General features: G+C 55.2%; 2 long non-coding RNA genes across 2 annotated transcripts; both read left to right on the forward strand.

Moving 5' to 3' along the window:
* The first annotated feature begins 377 nt into the window (after nucleotides 1-377).
* On the forward strand, nucleotides 378-3,075 carry LOC110134474 (uncharacterized). The gene is made up of 2 exons (XR_002313086.2): nucleotides 378-1,763; nucleotides 2,775-3,075. It is a non-coding gene; the product is annotated as an uncharacterized lncRNA (long non-coding RNA).
* Nucleotides 3,076-16,825: 13,750 nt separating this feature from the next.
* LOC110134477 (uncharacterized) lies at nucleotides 16,826-17,763 on the forward strand. Its single transcript, XR_011489288.1, has 2 exons — nucleotides 16,826-17,106; nucleotides 17,388-17,763. It is a non-coding gene; the product is annotated as an uncharacterized lncRNA (long non-coding RNA).
* The last annotated feature ends 296 nt before the right edge of the window (nucleotides 17,764-18,059 follow it).

An 18,059-nucleotide genomic window follows, 5' to 3' on the forward strand; every position in this document is an offset into this window, starting at 1 on the left:
AGAGCCTGGGCCAAGCTGCCCTGAGAGGTGCCAGCCCTGCACAGGGATCAGGGCGGCTCCTGGGCCCCCTTTGGCCACCAGTCCCCACCTCCTGCCTCCTGAGCTGCAGGCCCGCCCGGCTCAGCCATGACGACCAACCAGCCAATCTGTTTACTGAACTGGCTGACCCCTTCCGGGAACTCGGCCCAAGCTTCCCAGAACTCGGGTATTAATGACCCGGAGCCACATGACAGAGCATGACACAGCACTTCTGGGCTCAAGACAGGGCCCAGAGGGGTGCGTGGGGGGCCGCAGCCCGGCCCCTGGAGGCCGGCTGGCTGGTGAGTCACCGCAGCCTCTGGCGGCGTCCCGCTCCCGCTCCCCCCGCCCCCCCCACCCCCACCCCCAGCCCCGGGCTGCCTCCCCCTGCCGGGGCCACCTTAGGACCCCTGGACCTTTGCCCCAGTGACCTAGAAGAGGTCTTGGGTGATCAGGACTGCCCTCTGGAGTTACAGACGGGGAAAGTGAGCCCCAGAGGCCTGGAGTAAATAACAGTGAGCACTTATGAGGCGCTTAGTATGTGCGCAGCATTGGGTTTGTATCTTATCCTACCCTGGCCACAACCCGATGTGCCAGATGGGGAAACTGAGGCCCAGAGGGCATGCAGCAGGGTGAGGCAGCAAGGGATCCAAGTGGCTCTGTTGGACCCTGCAGGATCTCCTTTCATTCCCTCAACACCCGGGCAAGGGAGAGATGGTGATGTCTGTTTCCCAGCGGGGGAAACCGAGGCACAGAGGGGCTGGGTCCCCTGCTCGAGGGCTCAGTACTCTGCCTCCGGGATCCCTGCTCAGAGCCGGATGCGTAGGGCGCATCGCTAGGGCACATCTCACGTCTGTGCACTGACCAGCCCAGGTGGGCGCTCATGCGGGCGTTTGTTGGCGCTCACACGGGCATCCCTTGGAGTTCACAGGCATCCCTTGGAGCTCACACAGGCATCCCTTGGAGTTCACAGGCATCCCTTGGAGCTCACACGGGCATCCCTTGGAGCTCACGTAGGCATCCCTTGGAGCTCACATGGGCATCCCTTGGAGCTGCATTCGAATTCCGACTGTGCCTTTCTCTGGTGGCACCACAGCCTGGGCCTGGCCCGTGGCCGCACCCCGCTGCACTCGGCGTCCTCCTTGGTGGGGGCGATTGTGGTGGTCCTGACCCGGCAGGGGAGCCCTCGGGCTGTGCTGTGGAGTCGAAGCGGCACCTGGCCGCCCGGCTCCGTGGACGCTGACTTGGGCGTCTGAATCCTCTCCGGAGCCAGGCCGGGGTCAGCCTCGGGGCCCGCGTCCGCCTCCCTCTCCCTGTGCTGCCCAAGGGCAAGGGGAGGGCGGAGGTATTTATGAGGCTGGGAACCAGACAGGCTCTGGGGCTCAGAGGGGCCTGCCAGCGGCGGGAGTGGGGCCGCCTCGTTCCCAGCCCCTGAAACTTTGGGCTGGGGGCCACTCGGTGGGGGGTGAGGAGTGGGGGGTGCAGGGACGAGGCAGGGATGGAGCAGCATTTTGATGTCTTCTCTTCATTCCATGCCTGCTGCTCGAGCACCTGCTGTATGCCAGGCTCCACTCCTGGAGACGGAGACCCAGCAAGGTCTCCATCTGCATTCTGGTGGAGGAGACAAGATCAGCTGAGCAAGCCCAGGAACAGAGAAGATCGTTTCAGCGGGAGAGAAGCCCCATGACTGAAACACACAGGGGTGTTCGGGAGCTTCATAGATCAGAGAGGGCTTCTCTGAAGAGGTGACCTGGAGAGACATCCGAAGGAGGAGAAGGAACAGGCCCTGGGGGAAGGGATTGCAGTAGGGGTAACAGCCAGGGCAAAGGCCCTGGGATGGGTTGGGGCTTGGAGCATCCTGGGAAAGGTGGGAAGGCCAGGTGGCTGGGGGGAGCGGTGGGGGGAAAGGTGACGTCAGAGAGGTTGGCAGGAGTCAGATCACACAGGGAGCTCTGGGTTGAGTGCCCCCCGTGGGATCTGAGTAGGGGCCTTCACTTGCTATTTTCACTTAAAGTTCCTATGCCTCTGACAGATGAGCTAACAATGGCCAAGTTCACCCAGAAGGTCAAGGGTGGGGTGGGGATGAAACCACGGTGGCTGGACAGACAGTTCAGGCCGACTGCCCCGAGAAGAGGGAAGTCAGAACGTGGGCTGAGCAGTCGATGGCCCAGGGTCAGCGGCGCGCGTGCCCTCACAGAGCCCTGGGCACTGGGTGCTTCCTGGCAGAGGAGGTGCCCTTCAAGCTGAGGCTGGGGCAGTTTCTTGAAGAGTGCTGGTGGAGGGGAGCCCAGAAGCAAGGAAGAGCAGGGTGGGTCTGGGAAATTCATCACGGCTCAGGAGCTAGGAGAGAGGACGGGTGGACTTGTCAGGATCTGCTCCTGCAAGGCCTTGAAGCCACGGGGGGAAGCTGCAGTTTCAGTTTGCAGGTCAACTCTGTGCCCTGGCCGGATGCTAGGGACACTGAGACAGACGCACGTTCACCCTCCTGGGCCCCCTGGTCCAGCCCAGAGAGGGGTCAGGGCCATGAGGGCCCAGGAGGGGCATGGTGTGTGAGCTCCCATCCTGGCTTCGACAAAAGACACCTGAAGTGCAAATCTCAGTTTGTGGGGCGCTGTGCCTGAGTGGCCTGTGGCATGTCACCTGACCTCTCTGTGCCTTGGATTTCTCATTTGTAAATGTCACTTGGAAAGATATTTTCAGAACTCAGTGGGGCTATTCTTTCATTCACTCACTCATTGTTTTTTTCTGGGCACCAGACTGGGCACTGGGGAAGCAGAGCCTGGATAAAACCTGCTGCTGAAGAGGCGGGATGGCCTGGCAAGCCGTGAAGAACGTGGACTCTGAGCCGGAAGGCCTGGCTGAGCTCCTGGCCCAGCTCTTACCAACTGTGTGACTTTGGGCAAGTTGCCTTACCTCTCTGAGCTTTTTCTGTCAAATGGAATAATTACAGTACCCATCTTGTAGGGCTGTTCTAGGAACACAGGAGTTAATACGTGTGTTTAGCACAAGGTACACAGTACCGACTGAATAAATGTTCTCCGCGTTTTGTGCTCAAAAGGAGGAGAGAGACAGTAAGCCATCAGGTGAACGGATGCGGCGGTGTCTAAAGTGGGAAGTGGCAATACCAGCTCTTGGCGCCAAGTGGGCATGCAGTAGGTACTCAATGAGTGCTTCCCCTCCATTGTCTCCTCCTGAGCCGAACCTGGGCTAGGAGAGGAACCTGAGGTTCGGGAGTCTGTGTGGAAGACGAGAGGCTGTCTTCGCGGATCCAGAAATCCAGGGCTGAGCTTTGGGGCCGGGGAGGAGAGAGGCACTCCCACCACCCCTGTGCCCCCGTATTGCCCGAGCCCCATCCCCGGCTTTGCTCACAGCCTGGGTGGCTGGGGCGAGCCGGGGCTTGCCCGGTGGGTCCCCAGTAATGACACTCATTACGCAGGTGTCTGGCAGCTCAGGGGGAGGCGAGAGCCTCGGGGGCTGCGTTCTCATGGCACCCGGCCAGCCCACCCCGGGCCCTTCCTCGTCCTTTATGAGTCTGATGCCCAGGGCATGCGGGCAGGCTGGGGAGAAGAGCTGGCGCGGGGCCAGCTGGAGCCTGGAGAAAGGAAGGAACACTGGGGCGTTTGGGTGCCAAGGGCTGGTGTGGAGGCAGGGGGTGCTGGGGTGGCGGGGTGTGTGTGTGTGTGTGTGTGTGCATGCACATGCGTGCAGGTGTGTTTAGGCCCACAGGGACTCTGAGTATCAATACAGGTATTCTTCCAGCCCATCCGTGCGGAGGTGAGAGGGTCTATGCAGGTGAGGCACTGACCGCCCCCAGAATGGGCTCAGCATCTCCAACATCCCTTTCACTTGTTCACTTAATCTGCACTGATGGGTGGGTGCCAGCCTGTGCCAGGTGACATCAGGTCCAGCACTGGGCCAGTCGTCGGCTCCTCCATCTAAGGCCCCAAACCCCAGGAGAGGCGGACGCCACACCTGGGGGACAAGACATCCCCACGAAGCTTCCAGTGGAGGAAATAAGGCAGGATGGTGAGACAGAGCCGCTGGATGGGGTGAGGGAGGGCTTCTCTGGGGAGGTGACCTTGGAGCAGAGGCCCGAAGGATGAGCTGCCCAGGCAAGATCTGGAGGAAGCGTGTTCTGGGCAGGAGGAACAGGCAGCGCAAAGGCCCTGGGGCAGCACTGGCATGGCATGTTTGCGGAGCACTGCGGAGGCCCCGGCGCAGAAGTGCCTGAGGGGAGGAGGCAGGAGGAGAGGTCAGGTGTGGGCCAGGCCAGGGCTGGGGGTGTGGCTCTCACTCTGAGTACAGTGAGAAGCTTGGCACATGGTGAGCGCCCAGAAGGGGCCGCCCCCCCGCCCCCCGCCGCCACCGCCCTGGGAAGGATGGGCTTGGAGAGAGTGGGGGCCAAGCCGTGGGAACCATTAGCTCTCAGAGCTGCAGGCGGGAATGTGGGCTGCTCAATTTGTGTTTGAACCTATTCCCCTGGGTTCAAACCCCCTGGATCCGGGAGCCTGTTATTAAGCTGGCTGTACCCTGCGGCACCTGCCTTTATCCCCAGACGGGCCTGCCTGCCCCGTCTGCCCCGAGGTCAGCTCTGGCCTCCGAGAAGGGAGTGGGTGGGCGGGACTTGTGAAGCCCCTGTGACTGCCCCAGCCTCCACCGGGCCCCTGTGTGAGGCCCGATCGATTTCTAACAGCTGGAAGGGGATTGCAGCGCAGTGAGCGTTTCCATTTACAGACACTGAAGCCCAGAGGAGAGGGTATGTCCCAGGGCCACGTGGCGGCACCCAGGAAGTCTCTGTCATAACTCACATCGCTTCCCACTTCCTGTCCCGTCTGCTGGGCTCCTCTCAGCGTGACTCTAAACAGAGGAGCACTTGGCATCTGAGCAGAGTCGGAGGGAAAAACTGGGGGCAATTTAAGATGCCTCTCTTTCTTGAGCCCTACAGGATGAACTGCCCAACAGTTTAGACAGTGAGTTCCCCATTGTTGGAGGCGTTAAGAAGACCCAGATAACAGTTCTTCAAGGGTTCTTCTGCTTACAAGGACTTGAATGACTGAGAGACCACTTCCTTTTAAGCTCTGTAATTCCACTGGAACTTGGCCTAATCTGTCTCTGTTTAAGCCTTGGTTCCCCAACTGTAATTTTTTGTTTGCTTGTTTTTTGTTTTTTTTTAATAATCAGAGTGGTTTTGATAAGAGGACAGACTGGATGATGAAACTCCCCTGCTTCCAGCCCTTTCTCGGTTCCCCAGTCCTCAGGAGACAGCTTCATCCCTCACCATGGCCCACATGTCCTGCAGCCCTGGCCCCTGAGACCTCTTCCTGCCTCTCTCTAATGAAGCCCATTTTTACTTGAACTTTGGGTCACCATCTTTCGGGTCACTGTCCCTTCCTGCCTCAGGGCTTTTGTATAAGCTGCGACTAATAGATGCCAGGTCAAGCGCTTTCTGTATTTTGTATCTCCCACCAGCCCTATGAGATCAGTACTGATATTAATACTATCATGGGATCAATTTTACAGATGAGGAAACTGAGTCTGAGTCAAATCTTTTGCTGAAAGCCACATAGCCCGTAAGCAGAGGAGTCCGAATTTGAACTCAGGGCATCTAGAACTTGACACCACTCTCTTTTCCTCTTTCCTGATGGGACTCATTTTCATCTTCAAAACTTTGACCCCCTGCCCCCTTCTCCAGGAAGCCTTCCCTGACTACCCTCCCAATGCTTCTCCCGTGCCTCTCCTGATTTTCCCTCCTGTTGCACTGGTCACGCTGCCGCACAACTTCCTTCTAAAGCAGCTTTAGTGAGTGAGGTTTAACGGGCTTCCCAGGTGGTGCTAATGGTAAAGAACCCACCTGTCACTGCAGGAAACAAAAGAGACCTGGGTTCCATCCCTGGGTGGGGAAAGATCCCCGGGAGGAGGGCATGGCAACCCACTCCAGTATCCTTGCCTGGAGAATCCCATGGACGGTGGAGCCTGGTGGGATATAGTGCATAGGGTCGCAAAGAGTCGGACACGAATGAAGTGACTTAGCACGCACTGAGGTTTAACAGACATGCGATGAACGGCACACCTTCTAGAGTACACTTAATATGAGTCTTGACATACGTGTGCACGTGTGAAGTCAGCCAGTAGCACAGCCAAGATGGTAAACACATCCACCACCTCCGAAGGTTTCCTTCTGTTTGTCATCCAGCCTCCCCGCGCACCCTCCTGCCAGTTGCCAGGTAGCTGGCCAATCAGCTTTCTGCTGCTCTAGATTAGCTTGTATTCTCTAGAATGTTCTCTAGATGGAATCATATAGCGTATTCTTCTTTGTCAGGCTTCCTTGCTTCAGCACAATGATTTTGACATTCAACCATGTTATCGCAACCACTATTTGTTTTTAGGTCTCTCTCCCCCGCCCCCGCCCCCATCAGCTCCATGGGGACAAGCGTTTTGTTTATCTCTCTGTCCCCAGCACCCAGCATGGGGCTGGGCACACAGGAAGGGCCTAATAAATGGGGAACGACTGGAAGGAAGATGAGGATGTACCCCGATTGGGGAGGAGCAGGCCCAGTTGCGTGGCAGAGAGGAGTCCAAAGATTGACTTAAAAAAAAACAGACCCTGGAACGGTCAGGAGTTCTGGCAGCACGTGTCTCCTCCCTGGGACGGTCTCCGTGGAACAAGGATGTGAATTGAACAGAGGGTCGGGCTGGGGCGGAGGGGCCCCTCAGAGGCTCCAGAATCTGGGGTGGGCGTCCGGCTCCGTCTGCTGGAGCCGTGCAGCCCACACCTCCTGCACAGCCCGGGCTCGGGGCGGTGGGCGGGCAGGTGGGCGGTGGGAAGGGGAAGTGGCCGCCCAGCTCTCCCCAAACCAGTCGGACTCCTTTGCGGAGGTTTCTGGAGGCGCTTCGGGGAGCTGAGTAAGGGAGAGCGGGAGGCCAGGGCGCGGGAGAAGGAGGGTGGAGGAATCATTTAATTAGCAATATTATAGGGAATTTCCAGTTCGTGCCCCACCAGGCTGGGCAGGGACGCCGTGGGATTACTCAGGCGGTTTCCAGGTATGTTCCAGCCTTGGCCGCGAAGGCTCAGCCGGGCTGAGAGTTCTCGAGGCTGGCTGGAAACTCAGCCTGTCCATGTGCGAAGGTGGTACAGGTGGTCAGGGCTTCACCCCGCGGCCAGGCCTGCAGCAAGGGCTATGTGAAAGCACGAGCTTTCGGCATCAGTCCCCCTGCCCAAAGGGGACTTTATTGGCCCTTTCTCAGGCTGAAACACTGAGTCTGGGACCTAGAGCTGGCTGAGGTCACACAGGGGTCACTGGAAATGGGGAGAGCTCAAGAACCAGGGGTCATTTTGGAGTGACTGTTTCAACAACAACATTTTTTCACAAATGCTCATTGAACACTTACTGTGCTCAGCCTAGGGATTAAAAAAATAAAAATAAAATCCTGGGTGTATATTGTGGACTGCATCTTGTCTCCTGATGGAAAAACTATGGAGACAGAGACTGTTTAATGAAAGCTTGTTTTCCTTTCTTGTGGAAATCAGTTTAGACCAGACTGCTGTTGTTCAGTGACTTAAGCAGGACCCGACTCTTTGAGACCCCATGAACTGCAGCACATCAGGGTTCCCTGTCCATCACCACCTCCCAGAGTTGGGCCAGGCGAGCATCTCCCAAATGAGCTTCTAAGGAACACAGATTCTCTGGGATATTAGTAGGAGTAAAGTGGGCAAACCTCAGGTATGCAGATGACACCACCCTTATGGCAGAAAGTGAAAAGGAACTAAAGAGCCTCTCGATGAAAGTGAAAGAGGAGAGTGAAAAAGTTGGCTTAAAGCTTAACATTCAGAAAACTAAGATCATGGCATCTGGTCCCATCACTTCATGTGAAATAGATGGGGAAACAGTGTCAGACTTTATTTTTTGGGGCTCCAAAATCACTGCAGATGGTGATTGCAGCCATGAAATTAAAAGACGCTTACTCCTTGGAAGGAAAGTTATGACCAACCTAGATAGCATATTGAAAAGCAGAGACATTACTTTGCCAACAAAGGTCCGTCTGGTCAAGGCTATGGTTTTTCCAGTGGTCATGTATGGATGTGAGAGTTGGACTGTGAAGAAAGCTGAGTGCCAAAAAATTGATGCTTTTGAATTGTGGTGTTGGAGAAGACTCTTGAGAGTCCCTTGGACTGCAAGGAGATCCAACCAGTCCATCCTAAAGGAGATCAGTCCTGGGTGTTCATTGGAAGGACTGATGCTGAAGCTGAAACTCCAATACTTCGGCCACCTCATGTGAAGAGCTGACTCATTGGAAAAGACCCTGATGCTGGGAGGGATTGGGGGCAGGAGGAGAAGGGGACGACAGAGGATGAGATGGCTGGATGGCATCACCGACTCGATGGGCATAAGTTTGAGTAAACTCTGGGAGTTGGTGATGGACAGGGAGGCCTGGCGTGCTGCGATTCATGGGGTTGCAGAGTCGGACACAACTGAGCGACTGAACTGAACTGAACTGAAAGTGGGCAAAAGGGTTTATGATCCGGTGAACTTGAGGATCACTGTGTTAAACAATATTAACGTTTGCTGCAGGACTTCTCAGTCTTTAAAGTCTTCACAAACTCAGTGAGCATCTAGGTAAATGAGTGTTCTGTGAGTCACCCTCTGGTATATCTAAGGGAACTTGTTCACTGTTTTCCTGTCTATGAATAATGGTTTACATGCCACCTCTTCCAAGGGACTTTCTCTGAATCCCCAGATAGACCCAGTCTCCTCCAGTGGAGGCACCTGCCTCAAGCCCCCTTTAAGCTCCTAATAGTTTCCACCTTGAGTTGTAACTATCTGCTCCTGCCACTAGACTATGAGCTTCTCAAGGGAGGGGCCCGTTCTGATTCATCTCTTGGTTTTGGTACAGGGAACAGAATAGAATGAGTGGATGGAGACGTTAATGGGTGGAAGGATGAGTGATGTTTTGATGGATGGGTGGATGGTCAAATGGATGATTTATGGCTGGGTATGTGGGTGGACGGCTGAGGGTGGATGGATGAAATGGATGAAGAGATAGATGGATGAAAGAATAGATGAATCAATGAATGAAATGATGAACTGACTTAATGGATGGATAGATGGATGGATAAATAAAGAAGTTAGTGCATAAATGGATAGATGGACGATGCATGTATGGTTGAATAAATAAATGGATAGTGGATAGCTTATGAGATGGGTAGTATAGATGATTTCACGGTTGATACTGTGAATTATCAATGGTGAATGTGTAAACATATAATTAATGAGTAAACAAATAAGAAATGAAATGAGGGACACATTAATAGATGGCTAGATAAATAAACACATAAAGGAATAAATGGATAGATGAATTGATATAATGACTTCATGAATGAATGGTTGGGCCGATTGAGAAATGGTTTTGTTATTGTTTAGCCACTGAGTTGTGTCTGACTCTGTGTGACCCCGTGGACTGTAGCCCACCAGGCTCCTCTGTCCATGGAATTTTCCAGGCAAGAATACTGGAGGGGGTTGCCATTTCCTTCTCCAAGGGATCTTCCCGACCCAGGGATTGAACCCACATCTCCTGTGTCTCTGGCACTGGCAGGTGGATTCTTTACCACTGAGCTACCAGGGAAGCAACGAATGGCTAGATGAGATGGATAAATGAGAAATTGGATGGACGGATGGGTCAGTGAATGGATGGATGGAGGGGTGGATGGGTGGGTAGATGAGTAGATGGACAAATGGATGCGTGCTGGAATAAGTATATGAATGGGTGGATGGGGGAGTGGATGGATAGGTAAGTGAATGGATGGATGCACAACGTCAAAGGTCTGAACTGAGGTCAGGATGGCAGGAAGATCCCTGCATCCCTCCCTGGGGTAACAGTCTGTCAAATTTTGGGAGCTTGAGAGTTTAATGAAAGCTATGACCCTTATCTCCCAAAAACTACTCCTAGATATGACATGTAAGCAGTTTTAATACAGCGGTGGCCAGTGAGCCTCTCGGCCATCTACAGAGCCTGGGGGGAGTGCCAGCACTGCACAGGTAGTTTCTATTTCTCAAGGCCTGTCCATGGAGAGGAACCCAGGCCCAGAGGGATGAAAGTGGCTGAGATGGCGACAGGGAGCATCCCAATGGAGGGGTCACTTGTGGATTCATTTGTCCGTCACACAACATTACTGTGACTTTTCTGGATGCTTAGGAGAGGATCTCTGTGAAAAGATAAAATTGTCTCTCGTAGTGTTTAAAGAGTAAAGTCAAGCAGTTTTCATTTTTAATCTCCTCTCTAGTGCTTACTGGTTGGGTCATCTTAGGAAAATTACTTCATCTCTCTGGGCCTCCTCTTTAGATCTAAAATAGGGATAGCAATTATCCCTACCCTATGGGGGTACAAACGTGTAAACAAGTGTGCAATGCACATAGCCTGGTGCTCAGGGCATAGTAAGTGCTCAATAAAATGCTAGTGAATCTGCAGTATCTAAGGCATTGTCAAGTCACTTAAAGCACTCATAGTCTGGTAGGAAAGACAAAGAAGTAAACACAGGCTGACTGGGGCTGTGGAGGGGAATCCTGAGCCATCACCTTTAGGGTCCATTGGTACCCAGCCTCCATTCACGTCACTGTCTCCTGTCTAGACGAGGCAGAGGCTGGAGAGCTACAGGCCACGCTTCCCCATCTCCTCTGCAGATAGGGTTCTGTCTGCTCCTTAGGTCTGGCCACTCGGATGCTCTCCCACGAGATTCAGAAAGTAGAGCCATCTGGTTTTTGCCTTTGCTCTCTTTCTGCTGATAAACTTGGTCATGGCCAGGTTTTCCCTTTTCAGGGATTCAGAAGTAGTGGCGTGTGCTAAATTGCTTCAGTCGTGTCCAACTCTTTGCGACCCCATGGACTGTAGCCCGCCAGGCTCCTCTGTCCATAGGATTCTCCCGGGAGGGATACTGGAGGGGGTTACCATGCCCTCCTGCAGGGGATCTTCTTGACCCAGGGGTCGAACCTGCATCTCTTACATCTTTTGCATTGACAGGTGGGTTCTTTACCTCTAGCACAACCAGGTGAGGTGTTCTGAAAGTCAGCAGTCCCTGTGGTGGCCTGCTGGTTCCCCACCATCCGGACTGGCTGTGGTGGCAGCTTCCCCTGTGGGCAAGCTCCACTGTGCCATTCTGGAGACCCTCCAGGTTGTCTAGCAATTTTGTGAGTGCCCACATCCCTGTATTCCATCATCTCTGTGTAAAAAAAAAAAAAAACAAAAAACAAAAACTGGAGGGCTTCCTGGTTCCTGTAGCTGTAATTTGATTCACATGGTGAGCAGGGATAGGACCTCAGTGGGTACCTAAACCAGGCTTAGGGGATCGCAGACATTGTATGAAGCCCGTGGCACCTTGGTTGAGTCTTGCAGGGCATTCGTGGAGTAGTCAGACAATAGATGGGGTTAGAGAGGGAGGAACCCTCCAGGCAGAAGGAACAGCCTGGCAAAGTCTCAGAGATGAGAGAAAACACAGCGTGCTGGAACAGTGAGAGGGGTTCGGGTTGGTTGAGGCCAGAATGTGTACGGATAGGGCGAGGTCACTGGACTGAAATGGGGTTTTAGGGCTGGCCAAGGTATTTGAACGGCCTTCTGTGATGGGGAGCTACATACAGCTGGCGGCCGTAGGAAACGGTAAACGTCAGCCAGCTGCTGTGGGAAGCTGGATTCAGAAAGGAGGGTGTTCCTAAGAGGGGTACACGGCAAGGAGCAGAGTGAGGTCAGCCAAGGAGGAGGTGAGTGGCAGAGGGACTTGAGGGGTGCTGAGGACAAGACTCCCTGGCCTCAGTGACCAGTTGGGCTGAGGGTGTGGGGGGTGAGGTATTATGGACAGCGCTCGGGCCTCTGGCTTTGTCCATTGGGCAGACGGTGGACCTTCTAAGAGCAGGAAACAGGAGGCAGAGGGGCAGTGTGGGGGAGGCTGGTGAGTTCACTTGGGGGGCGTTGGTTTGAAGGCTGCCCGGGGGCCATACAGGGGCGACATCTGGGAAGCGTGCAAACAAGTGGCCAGAGGAACATGATGCCGAGGCTGAGACAGACTGGATATAAGACTATGACTCAGGGAAAAGGAGATTCCCAGGAAGCAAGTGAAATATTCATTCAACAAACACCATGGGGGAAGCCTGAGACAAACCCTGTCTCCTCATTTCTGAATACCCAGCATCTGGCCTAGGACCTGGCTGCTTGTTTTTTTCTGTCTTGTTTAGTTTTTTTTTTGGCCACACCACAAGGCACATGGGATACTAGTCCCCCTGCATTGGAAGCACAGAGTCCTAACCACTGGACCACCAGGGAAGTCCCTGGCTGCTGCTTGAATAAACCAGGAGGAAGTTCTAGGGCCGAACCTCAGAGGATGGGCTGGGTTCCGGCAGGAGGAGAGGAGGTGAGACCCCTGTGATCCAGCATGTGAGGCCTGAGCTTGGGTCCAGCTCTTCTGCAAGCTTGTGGTAGGGCCCTGGGCCAGTCTCTCCCCCTCCCAGAGCCTCAGTTTCCTCATCTGAACACTGGCCATGAAAGGATGTGGTTGAGATTCAGAGCGATGGCGGTGGAGACATGTGGCTTGGATCATGGGGGTTGGGGGGGTGGGGCCAGCATGTGAAGAGCAGGCTGATGAGGTCGTGGTTTGGGGGTGACCTGGTGGAGCACAGGGTCACCTACTTCCTGGGGCGGCAGGGCCGTGGGGGACAAAAGAGGAAAATGAGGATCTGTCTGGAAAACATGGCCACAGCTGTGTCCCATGTGGGCCCCCTTCCACCCCACGGCCAGCTGGGGCGGGCGGGCGGGCAGGCAGGCTGGGGAGCCTCACCCGGAGACGGAGGAGGGGACCAGATGACAGGGACCTTTTCCGCAGCGCCTTGGAGCTACTGGCACCGGGCTCTGGCCGCCATCCCGACCCTCTGATCCTGACTCAGGATCAGGCCCTGATCCGCTCCTTCTCTGGCGGTCCTCTTTGGCCAAGCGGAGGTTACAAACCGGAGGCCCAAGAGACCGAATCTGGCCCTCGGGTTGGCTGTGTTCAGTCCAAACAGAATTTTTAAATGAAGGGAGGCAATATTAAAAAAAATCTGTAGATGTTGGATGAAAATCCATGTTTCTGGAAAATCAGAGGACCCAAAATTCTGATCGCACGGGTCCTCATCCCCAAGGGGCCACACTGAGCTTTAGACAGGGTGCCACGGTCCCCACCACTCCCTCTTGTCTCTCTGAAACTGAAGCCAAGGAAAAAAAGCTCTTTATCATCTTAACTCTGGCCCGCTTCACTCATTTAAAACCCCACTGGATTTTCAGCCCTGAAAAATGATCTCTTTTCCCTCCATAACCACTGAGGCCTGGGCCCTGGTTCGAGCCCGGAGCCCCTTAATCTCTGCCTCACGTGAACGCTCCAGGATCGCTGGTCTTCTCTGCCCTTGCCCCCTCCAAGGCCCAGCACCACGCCCTGAGGGTGGATGCTAGGCTGAGTCTTGGCTGAGCTCCGCGGGGCCCGTGGGAGGCGGGCCCACATCTGCTCTGAGATGTGTCAGCTGGGCCTGGTCACACTCTCCGCAGCTCATCCCAGAGGCATGTGGGACCAGCGCTGTGCTCGCGGCCCGGCTGGGGTGGCGGGCGGGGCCCGGCCCGGGACGTGGTGTATGTCCAGGCCGCACGCAGCAGTCCTGATAGCTCAGCTGCAGACACACTGCCTGAGAAGAGGGAAGGAGGAGGGGAGAGAGGCAGAGCTGCTTTAGTGGAAAATGTCCAAAACACAGAGGCAGAAAGACCTGAATTCACACCCTTGGTTGCTGTGTGACCTTGGCCAAGTTGCTTTACCTCTCTGAGCCTCCAGCATAAGGTGGAGCCAAGGAGAGCCCTCAGAAGTGGTAACGTGGCATCAGCCTATATCCCAGAGGGGCAGCCCGGAATGAGGGGAAACATATCACAGACTTTTGGGGGTCAGATCAACTGACAACTTGTGAGCTGAGTGACCCTGGGCAAGTCACCTGCGTATCTGGAGTTTGGAGCAAAGGTCGTAAGCTCTAAACCCTCAGAAAATTAATCTGAGGGAAAAGAGAATTCATTCACTCAACAAATATTTATTGAGCATTTCCTGTGTGTCAGGCGCTGGGGTCACAGCAGGACACGAGACAGTCAGAGGTCTCTGCCCCCACGGAGTTCACACTTTGGTGCAGTGAGCTGACAACAAACAAGATAAATAAGTTGTATATTATATTTGAAGGGTTTCCCAGGTGGTGCAGTGGTCAAGAATCTGCCTGCCAATGCAGGAGACACAAGAGACTCGGGTTTAATCCCCGGGTCGAGAAGATCCCAAGTCAAAGGAAATAGCAACCCACTCCAGTAATTTTGTCTGGAAAATTCCATGGACAGGGGAGCCCGGCGGGCTATAGTCCACGGGGTCACAAAGAGTTGGAGATGACTGAGCGCGCGCACGCGTGCGTACATGCGTGTACACAAACACACGCGCACACCTTGTATTTGAAAGCACCAGTGCTACAGAGAGAAATAGAGTGGGGGAAGAAGCAGGGCGAGCTGGGGGTTTCAATATCCAGAGATGGGTCAGAGACAGCCTCACTAAGCACGGAACAGCTGAGCAACGACCTGTAAGTTGAGGGAACCAGCAGGAGGAGGAGGCTTTCAGGCATCAGGAGCAGCTCTCACTGCAAAGGCCCTGAGGTGCTGCGGCGGGAGCGGGCGGCGCGGCTGAGCAGGGCCGGGGGCAGGGCTGGGGCAGGCCAGCAGGACCCTCTGTGTCGTGGCTTCTCCGCAGGAGGCGGGCGCCACGGAGGGCTCCGAGCAGAGGCGGGTCGCAGTCTGACTTGCGTTTTCACAGGACCTGCGGAGGCCGGGACAAGAGCAGGAAGACCAGGGGAGGCCCGGCAGCGGTCAGTCCTCTGTTTGCGGATCATGCTCCCACCCCCCGCCCCACAGCTGTCGTGGCTCCCCGTTGCCCCTGGAGACAGCCCGAGCTCCTCAGCCCGGCGCTCAAGGCTCCCGCTACGCGGGCTGGCCTCCTCCCTCCAGCCCCCCTCTCTCCCCATCAGCCTCGCTGGACACGCGTCCTCCTCTGTTCCATGAGCTGTGGCTCCTTCTCCCGCTCCGGTCCCTCGGCCAGGAACACTCTTTCTGTCCTCGCTTTGTGAGGCAGCTCACGGGTGGCTCGGCCCACCAACTCCCGCTGACTCTCAGCTGGGGTTTAGGAAGCCAAGAGGGGCAGAGGAGGCCTCGCCCCGGGGCGGGGCGGGCGGGGGGCGCAGACCTTGTCCCCCTCCTTCTCGCGTACACCCCAGGGCCCTGCCGGCTGAGGGCAGGTTTGGGAGGTGAAAGCGGAGCTGCAGCCTGCTGTGTGACCTTGATCAAGTCACAAGCCGTCTCTGAGCTTTGCTTTCTCTGCCTGGCACAATGGGGAAAAGAATGAACTTCCTCATAGATGGCTGGGCAGCGGTGGCTGTGAGCTCGGGGGCTGTTACCACCGTGGGCAGGATGGCATTCTGGGAGAAGATACGAGCACACGTCTTTTTCCAGCTGGGCCAGGCCCATACCGGCGGCCCCGAGCTGACGCCAGGGCTATCTTGGGGGTCAGATCCCTTGGCAGCCCCAGGGTTCTCCAGCTTGGTTGTCCTTGAGTTACCCAAGCAGCCACTGTGTGTCCAACCCCAGTTCTGAGTAGGGACTAAGGGTCTTCCCAGGTGGCGCCAGGGGTAAAGAACCCGCCTGCCAATGCCGGAGATAGAAGAGACATGGGTTCCCTCCCTGGGTCAGGAAGATGCCCTGGAGGTGGGCAGAGCAGCCCACTCCAGTATTCTTGCCTGGAGAATTCCCATGGACAGAGAAGCCTGGCGGGCTACAGTCCACAGGGTTGCACAGAGTTGGACATGATAGAAGTGACTTAGCATGCATGCACGCAGGGACAGAAGACCTGGGTTCAAATCCCAACTCTGCCGCTTAGCAGCTTTATTATCTAGCTAAGTGAACCCCTCAGTCTCTCATCTGTGAAATGGGGAAACTGACAGTACTCATCTTCTAGAGTCGTGATAGAAGCCAGTGAGGTGATGTAAATATTACACTCAGCACATGGAGTAAGTATCTAATCAATGCCAGTTATTATTATTATTGTATTATTTTCTATGACTGCTGTTTACCAGCTATGGGGGGGCTCCCTATGCCTCAGTTTTCTCATCTGTGAGATGGGTAATTGCACTGCTGCCCTCACGGACTTTCTGTAAGAATTGGGTCTAATATGCATAAGTGGTGTCTGGAGCAGAGTAGGTACTAAGTGGGTTTTTTTGAAAATTTCAAGCGTAGAATTCATTTAATACAGTACCAGAAGTCATCACTGATCTGCGAATGGTTCCTATGAAAGCCTTTTATTATCTCTCTACTCAAACAAATGCCCATTTGGCTTAATTGAATTTAAGCAAACAAATGAGATAAGAAAGAAAATCCCCAGCCTCGGGATAGTTATTGCAACCCAGCGGGTGATGAGAGGTACACGTGCTTCTAATAAAAAGCCGAGGAAGAGCAGCAGGATTATATTAACATTTCACGTAATTACGACTGTGCAGTTGGATGACCTTGGGCAAGTCCCTACTCTTCTCGGACCTCGGTCTTTTCTTCTCTGCAATGGGTATGAGAGCCTCTAACCTGCGGGATTATGGTTTGGCTCAAACCCGTCACAGCTGTGGCTTATGAAGCACCTCCTCTATGCAGAAGACTGTGTGTCATCTCCCCCTCCCTCCCAGGAGGGAGGTTGGGCACGGGCTGCCCCCCCCCCCCCACCCAAGGAGAGGACAGTGAAGTTGGAGACGTGGCTGGAGATGCCGCTGCAGGAGGGAAGGAAGTGGGGGGGCTGGGCAGGCTGGACTGACGCAGCTGTGATGTCAGCCACAGGCCGCAGGCGGTGGCCGGCCCAGTGTGAACGGTGAGCTCTCTGCTGGCCTGGCGCAGTGCCTCCCCCCCGGGGTGGCCTGCTGCCCCCCTTAACCCCTTCCCGGCCTCGTTTTCCCAGACAGCCATCCCCCGGGCCTGGCCTTGCCCACAAGATTCCCAGATTTCACAACCGGGGCTGGCGCTGAATCATGTACAGTAAGTCCGGGGAGAGAAACTCCTGGCTGCCCGGCGTCCCCAGGACCAGCTGCCAAGCCAGTCTTCCCTCCCCACGGGCGAGTGGCCGCGGGGAGCTGGGGATCGTCCCTCCGGGCCGCCGACCAGCTGGGGGGGGCGGGCATCGGGCAGGGCACGTGATCTCTCCAGGCTGCACTGGGAATCAAGGGGTGGGGCTGTCTCTAGGGCATCCTGGGGCTCTGGAGGGCAGGAGGTAGGGCGTGAGGGTGACTAGTGACCGGGAATGCGTCCCTTCGCCTAAGCTACAGCTTCCTGATCTGGAGGATGGGCATAATCACACGACTGACCTCCTGGGGCCCGTGCGAGGATTAAATGAGATGATCCAGTGCTGAGCACAGTCAGTGCCAGACAAGCGGGACTGTTGCTGTTGTGGTGTCAGAGTTCCCCAGGACACGGTTTGAAAGACTCCGGAGAAATCATTCAGTCCTTGGGGGAGCCCTCCCCGCTCCCTGCCCCCTAGAACACCCACCCCTTTCCTGGTGACCCAGATGATTCTTATTTTTAAAAACGTCTTTATTACATCAGCAAGTATCTGTTGAGCACCGCTGTGTTCTACTGGGTCCTGGAAATACAGCAGTGAATAAAAAAGAAAAAAGAAAAAGAAGAAATAAGAACAAACCCCTCTGTTCTCATGGAGTCTATGTCGTAGTGAGGGAATCAGACGTTTGAGGTCATTTCAGAGACGGACGAGGCTCTGCAGGAAGCAAAGCAGGGGCTGTGATGGACACGGCCCCAGAGCGATCCTCTGAGGAGGTGACCTCTAAGAGAGATTGGACAACAAGAAGCCGGTGTGGGAAGGAGTGTGTGTGGGGGGTGGGCGTTGCTCCGGGCAGAGGGGACTGCAGGTGCAAAGCTGCACTGATGGGAGCCAAGGCGTGTTTGGAGATCACCTGGGCCGGTGCGGCTGCAGTGGG

This window comes from Odocoileus virginianus, chromosome 9 (genome assembly GCF_023699985.2).
Source record: "Odocoileus virginianus isolate 20LAN1187 ecotype Illinois chromosome 9, Ovbor_1.2, whole genome shotgun sequence".
NCBI classification, from domain to species: Eukaryota; Metazoa; Chordata; class Mammalia; order Artiodactyla; family Cervidae; genus Odocoileus; species Odocoileus virginianus.